Genomic DNA, 21289 nt, shown 5'->3' on the forward strand with positions numbered 1-21289 from the left:
GTGTCCTGTATGCAATGAACATTGGTGTCTTAAGGCTGGTGGGACAAATTCTCCCAAGCCTGTCCTCGTACAGCCCTGCATGGGACAAGTCCAGAATGGGGTCTCATGAGTGGAATAAAGGGGGGCGGTGTCCTTGTGTTGGTGACTATCAGCTGCTGGAGGTGGTGGGGGAGCGGAGGGGGGTGCGTGGCCCTTCTCTGTCAGCAGAGTGGGCTCCGTCTGCTTCGTTAACCCATGTCAGTGTCCTCAGCTCCTGAAGCTTCCTCTCTGTTTGTCTCTCTGGGGGGGGGGGGGGGGCTGAGGTCACCCTGACAACCCAGGCGACCTCCTTCTTTGTTTCACGCCATCAGGGACCCTTTGCCTCCTTAGAGGCCATTTCACAGGTTCTGGGGATTAGTGGAAGAACTAATTTGGAGGGCAGGTCTTCTGCCCAGTTCCGTAGGCCGTGGGTCCTCAGGAAGAGGAGCCAAGCAAGCCCCCCTCCCACTCCACACCACACATCGTCGCTCTTACAGGTGTTACGACCCGCTGGAGTTGACAGAGGCAGGCTTCTGTCTGTTCTAGCCCAGAGCAGGAGACAGGACTACACAGAGGTGTGGAGGAGGGTGCTGGGTGTGTTTCTTTGGGTGGCCTAGTCATCAGGAGGGACAGGAAAGGTCCTTTTTAGACAGTGATCCATTTGCTGCTGGCTGAGGGGGGGTGGATGAGAAATTTACCGGCATGCAGGGTGGGCTAGGGAGTAGAAATTGCCGTGGTCACTTGCTTGGCTTCTGGGGTCCCAGGACCCTGAACTTGGACCTTGCTCTGTTAATGGAAGCTGTTCTCTGTGTTTTTCTTAATTGTAGCCTGCCCACCTCACTGCATTTTTGGAAGGTGGGGATTTGGCGAGTCCCTCATGTCCTGTTCGGTCCAGTCACCAGAGCAGGCTAGGACCCTGGGAGACTCATTGGCCTCGGCTGCAGTGATGTGGGACACAGGCCTCTGGCCACTGAATAGCCACTTGCACTGAGGAAGCACCAGCGCACCATGCTTTCCTCCTGCTCACCCAGAAAGGGCGATTGTTTCAGACTTTTCCGATGAATACTGCATTCCAAGCAGACTCGACTGCCCAGGCTGGTGCCAGCCTCAGACAGGGCAGGCGACAGTGACGCACTGTGGCTCCCTCTAGCCCAGTGGTGGGTGAGGTTGCTTGGGCCAGCAGGGAGACTGGTAACTACAGTCTAGAGAGCAGACCTGGGCATGCACTCCAGCCTCAGACAGACGGACACACCATCCTTCCTAGTGTGCAGGCCTACTGGGTTCGCTTCCCCCCTCCCCGCCCCCTCATCCACCCCCTACCCCATACCCTCATCGCTAGCCAAGAGCTATAGGCAACATGGCCAAGATTCTTCTTAGAGTGGAAAAATCAAAGAATGATACATGAGCTTCTAATTAGCAAACAGATCACCAGACGGAGGACCACCCTCAGCTTTGTGTGCTGGAGCATTGGGGCTTCCTGTGGCCCGTTTGTATCAAATGCCCACATTCCTTAGCTGTTCAACACCCTTCTAGGCATCAGGGCCAGTGTGCAAGCATCTCCGGTGGGCTGTGAGTAGAAAAGTAATTTTCCACACCAGAGTTCAATTTCCGATAGGGAGGCCAGGGCCACCTTGGACTGGCCATGTCATGGCTCGTGTACTCTCATTTTAAGGCATTTGTAATAACACTTAATGGGTAGATTATCTTAATTTTCCTCTTTGAAGTTGGACGTGGTGGCATGTGGTTGTCATCTCGATGCTGAGGGAACAGAGGTGGGAGGATCCCTGGGGATGTGTATTGATAAGGTAGCCTAGCTTAATTGGTGAGATCCAGGCCAATGAGAGACGCTGTCTCAGAAAACATGTGGCTGGCTCCTGAGGAAAGACAGCTGAGGCTGACCTCTGGCTCCAAACTCACATTCGTGCACACACACATAACATGTAGACATAGCCAGTCTCTCTCACTTTCTACACACACACACACACACACACACACACACACACACACACACACACACACACACACACACACCATCAAGTGGAGTCACCTTTGGGAGAACCGAGTTTTGTCTTTGAATAATAAGTGCCAGTTATGATTCAGCATCAAGGAAAGTACTCCCTTCAAAGGACATTCCTACTAGTTATCTTGCGTTGAGTAAGTCTGAGTATTGAATGCAAGGGGGCAAAGTAACAAATATTCAGAGAGGTGCCCCAAGTCACAAAGGTGTGTAGTAAATGCATGACAACAGATGATAAGTGCATACAGTGGTCACCATCACATTCTCCACTGCTGTGCCCAGGGCAGACATCAATAATCAGTCACCGCTCTTTTCCATCGAGCCCAGATGCAACTGTAGAGTCCTTCATAACACACCTCCAGGAAACCACTACTAGGCATGTCAGAACTTTGAAGACACCCAAAGGGATGAATCTGTTTGATTGCATTCATCTTACTTTCCCAAATTCTGCCTTCTGGCCCAGGACTGTCACTTTGCCTGACATTTTCCTTAGTCATCCACTTCAGTAGATATTTTCTTACTGTGGTTACTTTCTTGGCCATGTGAGCCTTGGGTGAGCTCCTTCAGTTGTCTGTAGGGTGGATATTATCCAACTGTTTTGGGCAAAGCTGGTAATGGTGTCACCAACCCAGCTAGAGCTGCGAGTATCAGGTCTGGTACCTGCCATGACCAGCAGTTCCTGATGGTGATGTCATGGTGGCTGGAGCATGAGGCAACTGGTCATTCTCTGTCCTCCATCAGGAAATAGAGAGGGATGGATACTTGTCCTAAGCTCACTTCCTCCTTTTTATTTAGCCCGGAACCCAAGTTCATGGAATCCATCCACGTTTAAGTTAGATCTTCCCACCAATGAACTTTCAAACTCACTCACAGACATGCCCAGAGATTTGTTTCCGTGGTGATTCTAAATACTGTCAAAGTGGCCAATCAAGAGAGACCACCATACTGGCAGGCCCTCTGCACACCTCTACATGGGGTGGGCAACCCCCCACCCGGTCCTGGTTACTTGCCTCTGTGATCAGTGTTCCCAGCCATGGAACTGTGACCCCCCAAGACCGCATCTCAGGTCTCTCGCATCTGATGGAAAGCCTGAGGGAGAGGGGAGCAGGTCTGCCATTTTCCTCTGTGCTAAGCCACAAGAAGTATTTCTGATGGTGTTACTGTTGTCGTGAGTGACAGGGAGCAGAATTGGGACTAGGTGTCTTGGAGAGCTGATGTTCTGGTCCTTTGCTCCCAGGGGTTCACTGTGGCTCTGGGAATGCAGGCCCCTGCCAGCCCAGGTATGGGGATTTCCTTTCTTCTGGGCTTTTATTTTTATCTCTCTCTCTCTCTCTCTCTCTCTCTCTCTCTCTCTCTCTCTCTCTCTCTCTATCTATCTATCTATCTATTGGTTGAGGTGACAGATGGTGACCAGCTCTTTAGTACCTGGCCCCACAAACTTGGGCAGTAAACCCCCTAGCCGAATCCAAGAGACACTTTGCAGGCTCAGGTTGCCGAATGGTAGGTAAGTAAGGGCCTGCTTTGTAGGCAGTAGATGCAGTGGGGTTCGAGCTGGGGACAAAGTCATGCGGTCTGCTTTGGCTCATGGAAGGATGGGCTGTCTCTGGTCAGGTGGGTTTATATCATTTCCTGTGCTCTCTGTCTATGGGTTCTGCACGTGACTAACGTCGAATTGAGTGAGCTCACGGTCACAATTTAAAAAGTAGCCGGCATGGGTGCATTGACTTCGTCTCACATGGTGGAGAATTGCTGCTCTGGGTGCATCTTTATCTGCCCAGGGTCACACAGCTTTCCAGTGACATGGTCGGGAAGTGCAGCCAGCCACTCGGATTCCAACTAGAGGACTGTGCCACGTCTCTTTTGGGCACATGTTGAATGTTTGCTAGAACCTTCCATGGATGAGTAAATATAACCAGCGGTAGGGGAGAAACTGTAAACTAAGGCTAGAAATGTGAAATCTAGGAGGTGGTTTGTGCTGTGGGTTCCCATGGGGAGAGGGCCTTCCAGCCTTGTGGCCCTATGGCAGGGTTGTGGTTTGGAGATGAAATGTCCCTACAGGCACATAGTTTGAATACTTGTTCCCCTAGCTGGTGGCACTATTTTGAGGCTGTGGAACCCTTAGGGTATGAGGCCTCCCCCGTGGAAGTAGGTCAGAGGGGCAGGCCTTTGTAGTGGATTGCTCACCGCAGGTTCTGGCCCTATTCACTCCTTCCTGGTCTACCATGATGTGAGAATCTTTCACTCTCACACCCCACCCCCCAGTCACAGTGAGCTCTGCCATGTCTTTCCTACCTTGATGGACTTTCAAAACTTCGGACTCAAGTGTTTCTGTCAGGTATTTCTAGCAGAGCGCTCTGGCTCGCCCATCACCATGCCGAAGCGTTCACATCTTGTTCCGATGAGCTCTTCCCTGTACCTCAGCCTCCTCAGTTCTACAAGTCGATGGTGACACCTCCCCATGGGACAAACGCGACGTGACAATCAGGAGGTAAATGTGGTATCCAGTGAGCACCTAATAAATTTAAGTACGCCTTGGTGGCTACCGCTGTACCTTCTCCATCTTGTTCCTGAAGAACACAGAGAGAACTGCTCCGGAGGACACTTCAGAAAGTGAGGTGTCCTCTTCCTGTGGCTGCCATCCCCTCAAAGACCTGTCCTGTCTTCCATGTCATGAGTACCAGTAAGGAGAAGGTTGTTCGTCTAATGCCTGCTGTTACAGTAGCTGGTAGATGCTCCAGTGCTTTGGCCATTTGGAGCTTGTGAATAGCACCTCTTTGGACTCAGGTGTTCAAATCCGAGTCCCTGTTCTCATGTGTATTACTAGGGGAATTGTGGGGTTCCATGGTATCTCCGTTGACTGTCTTTGAGGGACCATCACTGTTTGCCATCCCTATCAGCGGTCCCCAGCCAGCTTTGCCAACACTTATAAGTGTCTGGTTTTTGGAGTGGTGGCCACCCTGATGGTGAGAGGTGATACTTCACTGGGTTTTACGTGAGCGTCGGTGATGGAAGGCAGCAGGGCAGGTGCGGGGTGGGTGGGAGGAAGCATGAAATAATCCTCTAAAACAGACAGTGATGCTTGCACAACGGGGTGAGTGTGCTTAATGCTGCTGAACTTGGCATTGAAAAGGTTGCACATGAAGGTCTGTGCACATGGAAGGTCTGGGGATGTGGGTCAGCTGGTAGTGTGTGCTCACCTAGCATGCACAAGGCCATGGATTCTGCTTTCAGCACTGCATAAACCAGGCATTGCGTCACATGCCTATTAATCTGGCCCTGGGGGTGGGAGGGTGGAGGCAGCAGAAGCGGGAGTTCAAGGTCATCCTTAGCTGTGCAGTGTGTTCAGGGGGCACCTAAGCTACATCACACACACACACACACACACACACACACACACACACACACACACACACACAGTTTAAAATAAAGAACTGGTTTGTTGGGTGTGTGTGTGTTTTACTGTACTTGTAGAAGAAGACTTCATAGAGGGATGTTCTGCAAAATGGTGGCCAATGCTCCCCCACACTGACTGACAGGCCTCTCTGGAAAGAAAGGATGATGTGAGCAGATGCACCAGCCTAGAGGCCAGGAAGCATGGATCTCAGTGAGATGCAGTGTCCTGGAACTGAAGCCCAGAGGGGACTATGAATACCTGAGACAGAGTTGGCTGTTCTTGACTTTTTCTGCCTTCCCAGCCACCAGAAGGGTCTGTTCTTTTTCTTGAAGGGTTTCCTTGCACCAAAATCCAGAGAGCTTTTCATGGAGGTGGGGTGTGGGGGCCTCTGCCTGGTAGACGAAGAGCCTCCCTGGGGAATGGCTGCCATGCCAACGTGATAGAAGGGAAAGATACTCCTGATGTGAAAAAGGGCTCTGTGCATGGTGACGGGGTAGAGGCCTGGACCTCCACCAGGTCTGACCAACCCTCCTCCAGGAGACATCTTGTAAGGATTAGGGGCATTTTAAAAGACGATGGGGAAAGACACACTGCATCAAAGTTACTAAGTCCTAGCCATTTCTAAGGGCGCATGGCTCTGTGGCATTCAGTTTGTTCCCACTGAGGCCTGGCCAAGAGCCTCTGCCACTAAACATGAACGCCCTGTTCCCAGCCTGGGCAGTTCTTTTCCTTTCTGTCTCTGTGAACTTGACCCACTCCCGATCCTCGGCGGAGAATCAAAGGCGGTTTGTCCTTTTGGATTGGTTGGTCTCACTAAGCGCAATGCCCTTGGCGTCCGACCGGTTCAGAGCATATGCTGCACTCTTGGTTGTCCTGGCTCAGTACTGTTCTCTTGCATGGATCTGCTGCATGGCAGTGTCCGTTTCATACTCAGCGGACGTTTAAGTTGCTTCCATGTGTTGGCTTTTGATGTGGGGATGCTGCAGTGAACATGGATGTGAGATCTGCCCTCCATTCTTGCACCATGCACTTGGAAGAGGGGGTTACTGGATCACGTGGTAATTCTTTCATTCACCCCTTGAGGCACCACTACCCTGGTCTAGGTGGCCACTCTGCTATCTGACATTGCTTCTGATTGGAGATGGAGACATGGAATCTCCATCCACCTGATGGATGCCCTGTGGGGCCAGGCCAGCTCCCACTGCCATGAAGCCCCCATGTCCATAGTGCCAACACATGTGGCCGTCCCTGGATTGGAGTGTGTGAATCACAGAGCCGGGGAAGGACGTGGGCTTGGTGCCACAGGGGGGTAGAATTGCCCATAGCCCGCAGCATGTTGTGCTTGCTCGTGACTTGGGGCATGGGCACCTCCAAAGAGCCTTTCTTGTTAGAGTAGTAACATTACTGAGTACATGTGGTAGGGAACCCTTAAAGAGCCCAAGCTGCTGCTGCTGGTGATAATGATGATGACGATGATCTGCTGTCCTCTCTCTGAGCTTTGCCTTCCTTTGAAACCTACCACACTTCAAGGCTGGCAGAAGGTGCTAATGGGAGGCTGCACACAGTAGGCCTGTCGGTTCCTGTCTCCGATGTCCTCTGGTGATGTTCCTGAAGATTCTTTGCCCTTTGGAAAGCAAGGCCCTCCAAACGCAGGCCTCTGAGCCCAGCAGATAAGGAGCCCAGTAAACACAGGGTCGCTCCCCGAGTTGGTAAATGACAGGGAAGCAATTACCTGGCAGCCTGACTCCAGAGTTGCTCCCGGCTGCCCAGGGATACCAGGACTTCCTTCTTGTGTGCCGGGCTTTCTGGCATGCCTGGATAAAGGCTGCGGGGCCACCAGAGAGGATTTGATATGAAGGAGGCCTGGCTGAGATGCTCAACTTTAGACCCTCACTGCCAGGTGGGCAGCTCAGAGAGAAGGACAGCAGATCATTGTCGTCGTCGTCGTCGTCGTCGTCGTCGTCATTACCATCCGCAGCAGCAGTAGCAGCAGCTTGGGCTCTTTAAGGGCTCCCTACCGTATGTACTCGGTAATGTTACTACTGATTTTCAGCTCTGCTGGCTGTGTCAGAGCCTATGAACAACTATACACGAACACACGTCAGCAAAGCACATCGTTTCCATGACTACTACCTTTCAGAAACGGCAGAGAAGAAGCATGGCAACAGACACCTCCCAGAGGTTCTGGCGGGGTTTGAACATGGCTGAACTCCTGCTCAGACTGCAAACCCAAGATGCGCTGTCTGCAGTTGAAACCCCGGGTCCTTCCTATGCTGTTTCTGGGAGCTCTGCAAGAGGTCCAGAGGAGTGCCTGCAGGCAGGGACTGACACCCCACCCCATCTGTATACCTGCATCTTCGTCTGCGTTGTCCCCTTCCATAGAACTCTGGCTTCAGCAACCTCAGTAGCGACCTCATAGCCCAGAAGGGAGGCTAGGCCAGAGACTGACCTCTGGACCAGCCACCATGAGGGCCAAGGCAGACTCTGGTAGTCTACCATGGTGACAGGTAGCCTTCAGCCAGTGGTGGTGGTAGTGGTGGTGGTGGGTGACCCACCCAGGAAGAAGTGGTTCATCTGCTCCACCCAGAAAGAGCTAGGTTCCCTGTTTGATCTGCTCCCAAGCCCCTCCCCACCCCCATTCATCTCTTCCCACCTAGGTCCTCCTTGGAACACATCAGAGTGACCTCCTTCAGGACACACTGGCCCTCGCCCATCTTCTTCCAGCTCTGGCAGGGAGTGGGCACTCAGGTCACAAGGGTGGACATGTCACTTGTCCCACTGGTTTTAGGACCAGGGCCAGAGAGCCATCCCTGGCCTCACACAACCAGCTGGGAAATGTCAGCGAGAAACCCGGGAGACCTGGGCAAATAGGTGGTTCTTGGAGCTGAAGTGATCAGCGGGGGACCCGGGAGAGCGTGGCCTGTCATTTGTTTGCACAAGCCAGTCCTCTGCCACCCTGTCTCGGACCATCCGTAGAGAGACAAAGGTGCTTCTCAGCAGAGGCCGCCCTCGCCTTGAGGAGGGCGCGCCGGGGTGGCTGGACGCGCTGTCTTCCAGATAAAATTATGTGCTTGGGGTTCGGTGCACTTAGGCCTCATTCATGCCCTGCTGTTTGCTCAGTCAGCCGGCTCTGTACCTGGTCTCCAGCCTCCTGGGACAGGTTGGGGCCTCGCTGTGCTTCCAAGGAGTGATGGCGCACTGTCGTCCCCCTACGCGAGCTCTTCTGTCTCTTCCCGTCCACGGTGTCCACTCACGTGAGGCTGGAGCCGTGCGCATAGTCATTCAGTGCCTTGGACTTGCTGTGTGCTCTGGGCATGTCACTAGACGTCTCTGTTTCTTTGGATACCATGAGTTTTCTCTTGTCTGCCTCTTAAGTCAAAGCCTAATATTTTCCCTCATACGATCAGGACCCATAATTCTGTTCCTGGTTATGTTCCCCTAGGAGACTGAGTGCTTTGGTCCACCAAAAGACATAACTGTGTTCAGAGAAGAGCTTATGGGCCTCTCTCAGGAGAGCCCAGGGACAGATGAAGCAATTCATGTCACAGAGTGGAATACTATAGGGCCGTGAACAGCAGCACAGCCCGACTGCCTCTCATACACAGTGTCGTCGAGTGATGTTAGGCCAATGGCACGAGTCTGTCCTGTGGAATTCAAGGACAGACAAAGCTACTTGCTGTGGTAGAGGATGGGATATTGGTTATTTTTCAGGGGGGACACCAGGCTGGGGAACCGTCTGGAGTGCTGGCTGGTGTCACACATATGATACATACGGGCACCACAGATGGCTCTGAAGCCTTGTGTTTCACTCTCCTTGTCTGCTCATAGGGTCCTTTGCGGTGGGCACCAGGCTGGGAGAATCTGAAATGAAATTCCAGGCATATGCTGTCAGGGGAGGCCCTGCCTGGGAAAGCATGTGATCACCGGGCCTCGGCTCTGTTGCTAGGAAGCTGAAGGACCCCTGGAGGGCTGTGCCTGTCTTAGAAGCCCCCTTGCCGTGGACACACCAGTCTCTTGCTAGGTAGAATGTGGTGTGTGCAGACGGTGAAGCCGGGCCCTGGAAGTGAGGGTCAGGCAAGGTTATGTGTCAAGAAGAGAGAATGGCATTCCCACTGTGCCTCCCTTACTGTGCTACTTTGGGCAGGGTACAATGTGGGCCTCAGTTTCCACTCCTGGGAGGGATGTGTGTGTGTGTGTGTGTGTGTGTGTGTGTGTGTGTGTGTGTGTGTGTATGTGTATGTATGTGTGTCCAGCCCAGAGCAAAGCTACAATACTCCTTCTCAACCTCCTTGCTCCTGGACTTTGCTGCCACACGCCTCTCCTTGGTCTCTCTGTGCCTGACTCTTCTCATCTTGTTTTCATGGAACCAACACCCTTCTATGTATTCTCTTGGGCAGGACAGAGACCAGAATGTTTCTATACTCAACCAGGGATTCTGGGCGCTGGTCTCTGCAACTGTGACTTACTCAGTGCTGGGTGGCTTTTAACGCTGGAAGTGACAAAGAGGCCCATTTCGCAGATGTGAAGACTGAAGTCCAGAGAGGCCAAGGCTTTGCCACTGACGGCAGAATTCTGCAGAGTCTGGGGAATTGCTTGGGTTGTCCTGCCTTGCAACTGCAGCGAGAGTGAGGAGGAGGGACTTCTGCCTCACCTTGGCTCTGACCATGGGCCCCCTGCTGTGGTCAGTGGAGTTTTATCTTCCCCTCACACTCCTGGCTCCCTCTCCCCCACTGCCTCTGGCTGCATGCCTGCCCTCTGCAGGGGCGCTGGGAGCTAGTTTGATCTCCCACCCTGTGCAAGGGGCTCTTCAGTAGGGGCCCTGCCATCTAATCATGGCCTGGGTCCTATCACTGTGTGGCAAGGGCCCAGGGCAAGGGCACCGTGCCTCAGCAGTGAGTCACTCTCTCTGTGTGCCAGGCAGGAGCTCCAGGGGAGGGGGTGATCCCACAGAGTGAAGGCCTGGAGGAAGGCACGGCCCTTGGCTGGCCAGGAGAAGAGGGAGGAGAGCGGAAACTTTTACATTGGTTCCTGGCTTTCCAGCCAGTTAGTGGTGATCAGCCTCCCAGGTCAACAACAGCCCCAACCGTGGCTCTCTCTCTCTCTCTCTGTGAGGAGACAGAAGCCGCCAAGTAAGGCAGGGCTGGACTTGGCTACGTTAACAAAGCGACCTTTGAGCGTGGGGAAAACCGACAAACAAGCGGGCCTCTCCGCCAGCCAGACTGGAAGGCACATGGTGATACCAGTGAGTTGCAGCATAGCTGGCCAGCAAAGGGTTAAGTGGCCTTCATACAGAAAGAGCAAGGGGGAATCAATAAGAAGCTGTGGCCACCTCAGGGGGAAACACTCGCAGAGCAGGAAGACAAGGATCTACAGGCCTTGGCAGTGTGAAAGACATCGCAATAGCAGAGGCAGAGGTGTCCTGGGGAAACTGCCACAGACTCACTGTGACAGAAACTTTGCCAGGAAGGGGCTCCCACAAGGCTCCTCTCGACACTTGCCTCCGCTTGACTTTATCTCCTGCTCTACCTTTCATTTGTTGCTTTGGTAAAACACTCTGACCAAAAGCAGCGCAGGGGAAGGGGGATTTGAGGCTTACAACTCCAGTTACAGCCCGTCATTGAGGGGAAGTCAGGGAACTCAAGCAACTGAGTACGTCACATCCACAGTTGAGAACAGAGAGGAAGGATGGGCCCACGTTGCCTGCTTGTCAACTTTCATCTAGCTGTCTCAGAGCTCAGGATACCCCCCCACCCCCACCCCTTCTCCCTCCCCCTCCCCCTGCCTAGGGAATGCTCCCACCCACAGTGAGCTGGGTCTTTCTACATCAATTAATAATTAAGGTAAACCTCCATAGGCCAACCTGATCTAGGCAATCCTCAGTTGAGTCATAGCAAGTTGACATTCAAAACTAGTCCTCACACCCTCTGGGCCCTTCTTCTTGTTATCTCTCCTCCTTGTTCTCAGGCCCCTGAGAATATAGCTGTGCTGCTCATGGGCACCTGCTGTTTGGTAAACAGGACTGGTATTGGCCACCCATAACTCCAGGCTCCTCCATGAGGCTTGCCTTTCAAGAATACAGGAGGAAGGGGGAGGGGAGGAGGAACTTCACAGTTCCTCCTGGGCATGACTTTGGCCAGGCCAGGAGCTTGTGCCCTTCAGAGGATGCGGTGAGAGAACACTTGCCCTCTGGGATCTCCCACCCAGGGACCCCTGACCCCAGTCAGAGCCCAATGTGGGTCAGTCTAGAGTGGATGTGACCAGCACCGCCAAACCCAGTCAGGGTCACCCCAAAACAAGAGGAGTCAGAAAAACAGCCTTGACTCAGAGGAGCCTGCAGGGGAAACCTGATCCCTGGAGCAGGCAAAGCACAGTAGAGAAGAAGCCGGGAGTTAGAACCAAGTCGCTCCATTCATGAAGCTGAGGAACCTGGGCGTGGGAGCTGTGGATGGGAACTTTGTATGGCCTGTGGTTCTGCTTTCTTTCTTAAACTGGTCTTGAGAAATAAAAAAGGCTGTGGCTAGAGGCTGGCTTTGCATTCACTGCAAGTGCCCCAAGACCAGTTGTGTGACTTCCTGGGAAAGCATGAACATCCCAGGAAGGGGAGCCAGTTCATCCCAGTTAGGGCACGGGCCACAGACCAAAGAAAAAGTTCTCCACAAGTCCAGCTTAGTGAAGTAGGGAGTTCACTGGGGTCCCTTACAGAAGCATGGGTGACTCAAAGGCAGCCGCCGTCACTGAAAAACCCACCCCAGCATGTATGATGACTCCTGACAGCTGCATCCCTGGAGCTCCCTACAGCTGGGCTGGTTGGGGAGTCCGCTCTTCCCAGGAATTATTATGTGCAGACCTCATAAGCTTTCAGGAACTTCCTGAGCCTCGTAAGTTTGGAGACTTCCTGTGAACTAACTGCTCTCTTCCATTCCAGGAGGGAGGTTTCCAGGCCAGGTAAATAAGGCCCCAGCTGCCCTATAGTCCATTTGCCTCCTACGAGCTTAGTCCACACAACAGGGTGGCCTGTGCATGCGTCCGTTTCAGAGATCTGGCCAACTGTGTCCTGGCATCCTGGACTGTGTAGCCAGAAGCCTCAGCATACATGATGAGGAAACCCTAGCCTCTTACTCAAGCAAGATGTGGACCTGTATGTAACCAACCCTTTAGGGTTACTGGGCCCTGGTCTAGCTCCTGCCATCTCCACCTGCTGCCTTGGCTTGTAAGTCTAATTCTGGGAAGAATCACTCCCCTGGACCTCTGGGCCCCCGTACAGTACAGTCAGTCACATAGCACCCTTGACTCCTCCCTTACCTTCCTCTCAGTAATTCCGAAGTTCATTCTACCTTGGGCAGGTTCTCTTTCTCTCTCTGGATTCTCTGACACACCATTTCCATGGCTCCAGGGACCTAAGTGCATCTCTCCACAGGTAGAGGCTGTCTCCTCGCATCTTCAGAGCTGGAGTTGCTGGCAGCTACCACCTTGGGCTCGGGTTCCCATCTCTGTCCCCAGGTCTTGCCTGGAGTAACAAGATCTCCATGTTGTGTAGTAATGGAGTCTGCCTTGGAAAAAGCTCCTCTTCCCAGAAAGTCTCCTGGGTTGAGCATTTGATGCTTAGAGTCTCAAAAACTCCACTTGCTGGCTGCCTTTCTAGCCTCTGACGGCACAAAGCAGGTGGGAGCCCATGTTCCTTGAACTCACTGCACATCCTCTCTCCTCTTTGTCTACAACATTCCTGGGCAGTGGCCCTTCTCTTACATGCAGGAGCTGAGACTGAATGCCCCCGGCTCAGGATGCCCCACTTTCTGGGCCATGTGGAATTTGTCCCTCATTAGTCTCATGCCTAATCCATACTCCTTTTCTGATAGCTGCGTGCCTCGTAGTGCAGGATTCCAGAGTCAGTAGAGGCCAAGGTTCCCGGCAGTGGTTGTGGAATGGACAATGATTCTCACAGAAGATAACGGCTCTTGTATGAAGTGAGCAGCCAGCCCAACCCAGTTTGCCTGCAACTTCCCTGTGTTAGTATGCAGAGCCGTGCGTTGGAAAGTCCCTCAGTCCTCTATATATGGACGTGTCTGTTCCCTTTCCTCATGTCCAAGTTTCTCTGAGTGACAGGTGGGAGGGGAATGTTAATGTAAAACTTGCAATCGAATGGCCTCTGGCCCTTGGAGTCAAACTAATGGTGAGGTGAAAAACACATTTAAAAAGTAATTAAACCGGAACTCCTTGGCTCTGGAATGATAACACAGGGTCAGGAGGGTCTTCCTTGAGATAGTCAGGGTCTCCTGTAGCCCAGGCTGGCCTTGAACTCATGATCTTTCTGCCTCCACCTCTGAGAGCGCCAGAATTACAGGCGCGCTCCTCTCCTCCAGAGATGGAGAGGAACTTGACCCTCAGTTTGGGTCAGATTGAGGGCATCTGGACTCCAGATTTCATAGTTGGAAAGGGCGTGGTTTGTAGTTTTGATAGTGAATGCAAAGTTATGTGTTAATTTTCCTGAAAAGAGTTTTGTAGATTGGTTAGGGGTGGGGTGGGGCAGGTGATAGGCAGGTGTGGCAGTGCCCACTGACCATGGTATAGGCGAAGGTAGAGAAAAGCAGACCCATAGCCTGCACCAACGGAAGGTCCGGTTTCTTTTGGGGTTTAAATCCTGTGGGGGACCCACGAGAGGAAGGAGCTAGAGAGAAGAACCAATCTGACTGGACTGTAAATTCCAGTACTGTTTGGACAAGTGGGTCACTCGGTCCTCAGGCCAGCCCACCCTCTTCTTCAGTAACCCCTTTCTCTCTGTTCTCTCAGGGGATAACCTAGCACCCCTGCTGGGAACAGAGTGGATGCACCCCTGAAGAGTCATCTGTGAGGGGGAGGGAAGGATGGGCATTGCCGGTGGCTGGGACATGACTCTGAGTGCTCAGACCAGAACTGGGTCCCCTGTCCCTCTGGCATGTGACAAGTGACTCCAGTTTTCCCAGCCTCCTGGTTTGTAAGATGTATATTGCCATCAGTTTGTATTCAGTGGCTGTGACCGTGAACTGAGCTGATGTCTTTCAAGCGTTTCAGGATGCACCTGGGCTGGGATTCAGGTTGAACGCTGTCTCGGACCACAGGGCCCTTGACTTCGGTGTTGTGCTTCCTCTTCTTCTCCCTTTATTCTCTGTCCACTTCCTAGGATGCAGTGTAGTAACCCCAAACCTTGGGCGCGGCCTGAGACAATGGCCCAAGTTAGAGGATAGCTTTTAAGTTAAAATCAGCTAAACCAAGGAATTGAGTTCCCCCGTCACAATGGCCACATTCTAAGTGCTCAGAAGTGGATGAGGAATGTGACCACTAATGAGGACTCTTCTGGCATGCACGAGTCTCCGGGTTCCATCCCCAGCACTGTATGAACTGGGCATGGTGGCGGACACCTGCAATCCTAGCACTTGGGAGGCAGAGGCAGAAGGATCAGGCACGAGGATTCACGGTCATCCTCGACTCCATGAGTTATGTATGGGTGACGGTATGTATTAAGTTACAGTGGGTAACACACACAGGACTTTCCCACTACTCTAGGAAGTTCTTGGGCAGTGCTGATCTGAGGATCCACACTGCTGGTGAGCCAGCCTGACCTTTATTACCGCGTGGTAGCTGAGTATTCTCCTTTGTCATCAGGTCTGCTGGTGACTGTGTGGCCCCTCGTCCAGGCTGCCAGGCCATCCTGGGACTGCCCTCGCCTGGCACCAACAGGCTTCGCAGCCCCAGGAGTCCCGCTAGCTGGCAGGAAGATATGGCAGGGATTCCAAGCCTGGCACCTGGCACGTCACTCAGCAGGACCGGCAAAGCCCGAGATTGTTCCAGCCCCCCCCCCCCCCCCGCCCCGCCCCGCCCCGACAGCTCAGGATGTGGGCTAGTACACCAGAGAAAGGCAGTGGCTTCGCGGGAACTAGGAAGCTGGCAGAGGCTTTACTGGAGAGCTGGAAAACTCGAGTTGTGTCGCAGGAGAAAGAGGGAGGAGAGTTGGTGGCGATTCTCTAAGAGCAGGGCATTGACGTTGGCTAAGGCCCCTCTGGCTGCTTGCTGGCTGCACACACCCACCCACCTCTCTTGTGCCTGACTGACTTTAGGGGGCACAGTGGCTCCAAGCCAAGTCCTGTCCCTGCTCTTCAGGACTCACAGAGCAGCAGGACAGACAGATGCACAGAGGGGCCACGGTCTAACTGGTAACACTGAGTGCAGGGACCGGCCACACTGACCCACAAGAGAGAGACCATGTCATCCCTTGGGGACCTATCCACTGGTGCTCATGGTTACTGAAGACATCTGCAGGAAGGACATCACCATACAATGGGGTCCTGCTCATTCCTGGTTCACTTAGTCCCTTGAGAAGGGTACTGATTGTTCCCTTTTGATAGAGGAAATAGAATGTCCTGAGCTGGTAGGACTGCCTACTGGTTCTGGAATGTTCTCAGAGTGTTGCCACCTGATTGAGGTTGAAAATTAACTGAGCACTTACTATGGGTTAAACACACGCCTGACACTTTCCCCGAATGAGCCTTTCCCTACCGGGACCAGCCCTGTTCTTCAGAAGAGGGAAACTGAGGCAAGTCGTCAGGCTGTCATCACACAGCGGCAGCCTGGGAAGCTGAAGGCTTCCCGGGAGCTCTGCCGGGCCCAGAGCGATGTGAGTAGGTGGGATTGAGGGACCTTCATCAAACTTCCTCAAACCCCATGCTGCCATTCCCGACCACTGAGCAGGCGCAAGTTCCACACCAGGGTCCGTCACATCTTTAGGGAAGAGAGATCATGTCCTAGTGGAGCCCATGGGTCTCTAGAGGGGTGATGTCAGCCCCGGAGGGATGGTCCCGCGAGACTGACTTCATCAGAGCCACAGTAAACAGGTGAGGCCCTTGGGGCTGCAGCCAGGGGCGGCTGCTCATCCCGCCCCGCTCACTCGTACGCTCGCACACTGCCCCATGGATGCGCTTGCTGTCTGAGACACTGTGCAGGAAAGGGTCTGGGGTCAAGTTGTGTGATTGGTCCTGTCCACAGTGTGGTCTTCAGGACTGGTGGGGCTGTGAGGATGGGGACAGATGCTGGTCTCTCAGGATAGGTGGGCGGGGAGGTTCCTACCCAGAGCTGTTCCTTCACACACACACTCAGGCCGATTGCAGAGGCTGGTCAACTGCTAAGGTGCCAAAGGGCGCGTTCTTGGCTAAGCCAGCTCCCCGTGGTGCTGTGCTGGGCACCAGCTCATCTAACCCATAGTGGTGTCCTATGTGCCGGTATTTGCCATCAGCCCGAGATTGCTGGGCCGCCCATTCTCAAGGGAGGTTCAGCTGCGTCTTCAGACCGATAACATGCAATGCTATGTACTGGCCGTTGCTCGAGACAGTGAGTTGCTCAAGGGCACACAGCTGGTGAGAGAGAGAGAGAGGCCCAGCCAGGATTTGAACGTGAGCATGTGTGCCCTGTTGTCAGAGCCTGGCGTCTTGACAGCTTTGTGACCTCCTCCCCACCCCCTCTCGACCCCCATTTTATTTAGTTTATTTGTATGAAGTCAGAGGTCAGTTTTCTTTCCCCACCATTCGGGTCCCAGGGATTGAACGCTCAGGTCATCAGGCTTGGGGGCACTTGCTTTTGCCCACCGAGCCATCTTGTCGCTCTGGATCCGCTGACTCCTGCCTGACCCCTGACCTGAGGTCCTACTACATTGTCTTCTCGGCCTGAGGTGACTGAGGGTAGGCAGGACTTGGGTGGAGAGTCAGAGGCGTGGCCCTCCCTGAGCTCAGCACAGAGGGTTCTGGCTCCTTCTCCTTGGACCGCTTTCCTTCTCCATCTGTGAAGTGAGAGTTCGGATGAGAACCACGGTATTGCTGGTGCATGCCTGCGATCCCGGCACGCAGGAGGCGGAGGCGGGAGGATCAGGAGTTAAAAAGCTACCTACCCTCAAGTGCATAGTGAGTCTGAGGCCATCCTTGGCTACTTGAGACCTTGTTTCCACAGCAGGAAACAAGGGTGGTACTGCTGTCCCCCACAGGGAGGTCTCTGGGTGGTCGGTATCATTTGTCCACAGCTGTGAGGGTAGAGGGGTGGGGTCAGTGCTCGGCCTTCAGGCTCTGCTCACTATAAGTGGTTTTTTTTTTAGAGGTTCCGATTCTGGATCTATCCCTTGGACATCTATGGTAGACCCCGATGGGGAAACCGAGGCACTGAAGGATGGAACCACCTCACATCCACCTGCCAGAGTTGAGGCTAGAAGCCAGGAAATCTGATCCCAGAGTCCTTCCGTTCCTGCCCTTTGCTTTCTTCCTCGGGGGTGCCTTCCATGTTCGTGCCCCAACCCTGGCACGAACTCTCCATCTCCTCATCATAATTTCTCCTGGGAATGTTTGCTTGTAGGTGGCCAGGCCCTCCCAACAAAGGCCAGACTTGACCAGTGGGGCGAAGGCCATGCTCACTCATAAAGGCCTCGAAGTCAGTCTGGCAGGGTGGGTGAGTGGGTACCCAGAAGCCTCCTCTGCATTCAAGGCCCGCCATAAAAGCATCTATTACCTGCTCCCTGCATTTCAGCTGCGGAGACTTAGAGGCATCATGAGGCCTTGTTTATGAACAGAATCTCCAGCTTGCTCCAAGGCCACTCTCTGGCAAGTGTACTACTCCTTAAACATGGCCCAGAGCTGCAGAAAGAAGTGTCCCCAGGGGGCGTCAGCCCTGCAAGGTGGCCCCATGGGGTCACACTGGAAGCCCCTTCTCCAGTGCTGAGCACTGCCCTGTGTGGTTTGAGTGCTAGAGACACTGGAGTTAGGACAGGTGTGGGACTCTACTGCTGTCCTCGGGACAGGAGGCGCCTGACAGCTGGGAGGGACAGAGTGAAAGCTCAGAGCGTGCTGCCGGTGGTGCTGCATTGCTGGGGACAGCAGCGCTCCACTGCTTGCGAGCTCCTGACGGTGGCAGTGTGCAGCAAGTGATGATCCAGTGACAGATAGAAAAGAACCAAGGCTCTTCTTCCTGCATCTCCTGAGCGCTCATAAGGAATAGGTGTTTGCATCAGGACCGATCTGAAAATTTCTAATGGACTTTGCCCCTAGGGGTGCTGCCATAGCCCGCAACCTTGGGTATCTGATCAGGCAGTGGAAGGGCACTGGGTCACCATGTTCCTTTGTCTTCACGTTGATTGTGGCAGTGCTGGGAAGACCTCAGGTCTGTGTGACTGCCCACTAATCCCTTAGGTTGGGCTCTCGGCCTTTCCTCCTGCTCTGGACCCTATGGAGTGAAGCAAGTCTCGTTCTTATGCTCTTACTCAGTTTCAGATTGGTTAGCTGCCAGTCTCTTCTTGCAGCTCCTGAGTTCTCAGTCAGCGTCCAGTTTTGCTTTTTAAAGCGAAACCATGGGGTGAGGGGCAGGCTGGGGAGACGGCTCCGTTGGCAAAGTGTTTACTGTGCAAATACAGGGACCTGAGTTCAATTTCATCCAAATAGCCCTAATCCTGGGGAATTAGCAGGGCCATGGCACTGGGGCATCGTATTTAAATGGGGGTGGAGGCTGGGGTTCAGCTCATGGGTTGGCGGTCAAGAACTCTGTATTGTGTATGGATGTGTCCCCGGTGCCTGGGTCACACCAGCTGTGTCCCACTGGAAGTACTCAAATATTTGGCGATCCAGCTAATCGCACATGAAGCAAGGGAGGCAAACTCTCAACTCAGCAAGTGGGTGACTGATGTCAAGCCAAGTGTGGATCAGTCCTCGCAAAGCCGTCATCTGTAGGACTCTGGCTAGAGGGGCTTCAGAGGTCCCTGTGGGCATCGTGAGGCCATGGGTAGTGAAAACAGTCACTGTGGACTTATGGAAGCTCTACCTGGTAACACAGGCCTCCCAGAGCCCACGTCTTGTTCGAAATCAGTTCTCCGTCACCCTGTGGAGATGCCTCCCCCCCCCCCCCCCCCCCCCCCGTGCACTGGTCATCGAATGACCTGCTGGAAGTAGTCTTCGAAGACATCCTGAGGCCTTGGTTCTCTCCTTCTATCATTCAAGAGGGGCTGGCAGCTGTGTGTAGGGGGCCTGCTGGGTCTGGGCCCCACACCTCTTGTCTTCTGTGATCTTCAAAGTTCCAGTTCCAGAAGGTTCGTTTCCTAAGGGCAGGTAAAGGAAGCTAGGGGATGAAGGCCACAGGGGAGAGAGGTGGCTAGATTCAAGTCCCTGGTGTCCTGGAATCTTCTGTGTTCACTTTGGCCTGTTGGAATTCGTTAGTTATTAACCATCTGCAAAATGGGCAGAGCAGGTCACGTGAGTCATCTGTGTGACTGGTTGGGTTTTGTCTTTTTGATATCGACCCATTAGACTGAATAATACCAGTTACTGGGTCTTGACCCCAGATGACTGGGCTGGGTAGAGGGGGTTTTGTATATGAAAAGGAAACTGTGTGACTTGGCACGTGGGCCATGCACATGTCCTGCACACTGCTGTGGTTCTCATTGGTCCCTTCCTGTGTCCCTTCAGCCACTGAGTAGCTTTGGCTTGTCCTCTACCTGTGAGTGGGCTAGGCTGTATTTCCATGGATAGAATGCCTGCGGGTAGATGGATGAGGCTGCTAATCTGAATCTTGGTCGCATAGGTACATGTGGGAGTCTCCCTCTCAGTGCCTGGCCCTGGGTCCCCTGAGCTGCCAACCTTCAAAGTCCTTTCCCTTTCAAGCGGTGACAAGTCCTTCTGGGTTATCGTGGCCCCTTGATGGGGGCATTGTTCTTATTCCCATTTCACCAGTGACAAAATTCAGAGTTCAGAAGTCAGGGAGAGCTGCCAGACGGTGCCAAGATCTGAGTGGTGTGCACCCACATTCTAGAACCTTCCTCCAGCCCACCTGGCTTCGTGACATTGCCCCAGGATGTTTCTCCGTGCCCTGCCGTGAGCCTTCTTGGAGATGATCCCACGGTCTGTGGAGGAGCGTCTGACTGTGTACACGGGCTCGGTTCCCTCGGCACCCATTGTCACCCATCCTGGAAGCCCTGGCTAGGAGCCTGCAGCTCGAGGAAAGACCCGCCAGGGACTTCCCATGCATGAGACACACACGGGCTCCTGAGCCCAGCTAGGCTTTGCCAAGAACTGAAGAGAAACATTGAGTTTATTTGTCTAAGAGTCTGCCCTGCTGGCCTCAGCTTCCGGAGAACTCAGCTCTGTAGAGCGAAGGTCCTATGAGACGGAGAAGGCCACCGGGGTCAGACAGAGGGAGGCCCGTGGGACATGAGAAGGGGCTGGTGGCGCTTGTGGGCTGTGAGAGCGGAGAACCCCCAGGGCTGATGTCCAGGTGGCAGGAAAGGAAACGCCCACATTGTTTTGTTCTCGTAGGCAGAACATCTCATGTAGCCTAGGCTAACCTTGAACTTCTGATATTGCCTCCACTTCCTGAGAGCTGGCATTGCAGCCATGCGCCGTGTACCACTTGTGGTTTATGTGGTTCTGGGGATGGAACCCAGGGCTCTGTGTGTGCTGGTTGAGTACTCTGCCGACCGAGCCATATCCTCAGACCTGTTTCTTTCTGTTTTAGTCAGCCAAAGCCCACAGACCATCCTTCTGGATGTCTCTCCTTTATTAACCCCTTTCTCTCCTTGTAGGGAGAAGCTTTGGTGGGGACATGGGGACTGCATGTGCCTCTGTGAGGTCCAAGGCTTCTCTTTAAAATCTTTACATCCCTGTAACCTCAACACTCCAAAAGTGGAGGCAGGAGGATCAGAAGTTGTTCAAGGTCTTCTTTGGTTACACAGTGAGTTCAAGACTAGGCCGGCTACCCGAGACTCTGTCTTAACAAAACAAATGCAGCATAAACTCTTACTTTAAGTGGTTTGTGAAGTTCTATTTGGTTCCAACCCATGGGGCAGCCTCGTCCTGAGCTGGTGACTG

General features: G+C 53.4%; 1 protein-coding gene across 2 annotated transcripts in view; it reads left to right on the plus strand.

Annotated features, from left to right (window-relative positions):
• Positions 1-21289, plus strand: part of Cmip (c-Maf inducing protein) — a 198886-nt gene that overhangs the window by 86665 nt on the left and 90932 nt on the right. The window contains exon 1 of one of the 2 annotated variants that reach the window (XM_076572193.1): positions 15872-16077. The exons of the other annotated variant lie outside the window; for it this stretch is intronic. The gene's annotated coding sequence lies outside the window, so the exon portion shown is untranslated. Of the gene's footprint in view, positions 1-15871; positions 16078-21289 lie in introns of those variants that run through there. 2 annotated transcript variants of the gene reach the window in all.

Source organism: Peromyscus maniculatus, chromosome 5 (genome assembly GCF_049852395.1).
Source record: "Peromyscus maniculatus bairdii isolate BWxNUB_F1_BW_parent chromosome 5, HU_Pman_BW_mat_3.1, whole genome shotgun sequence".
In the NCBI taxonomy this organism is placed as follows: Eukaryota; Metazoa; Chordata; class Mammalia; order Rodentia; family Cricetidae; genus Peromyscus; species Peromyscus maniculatus.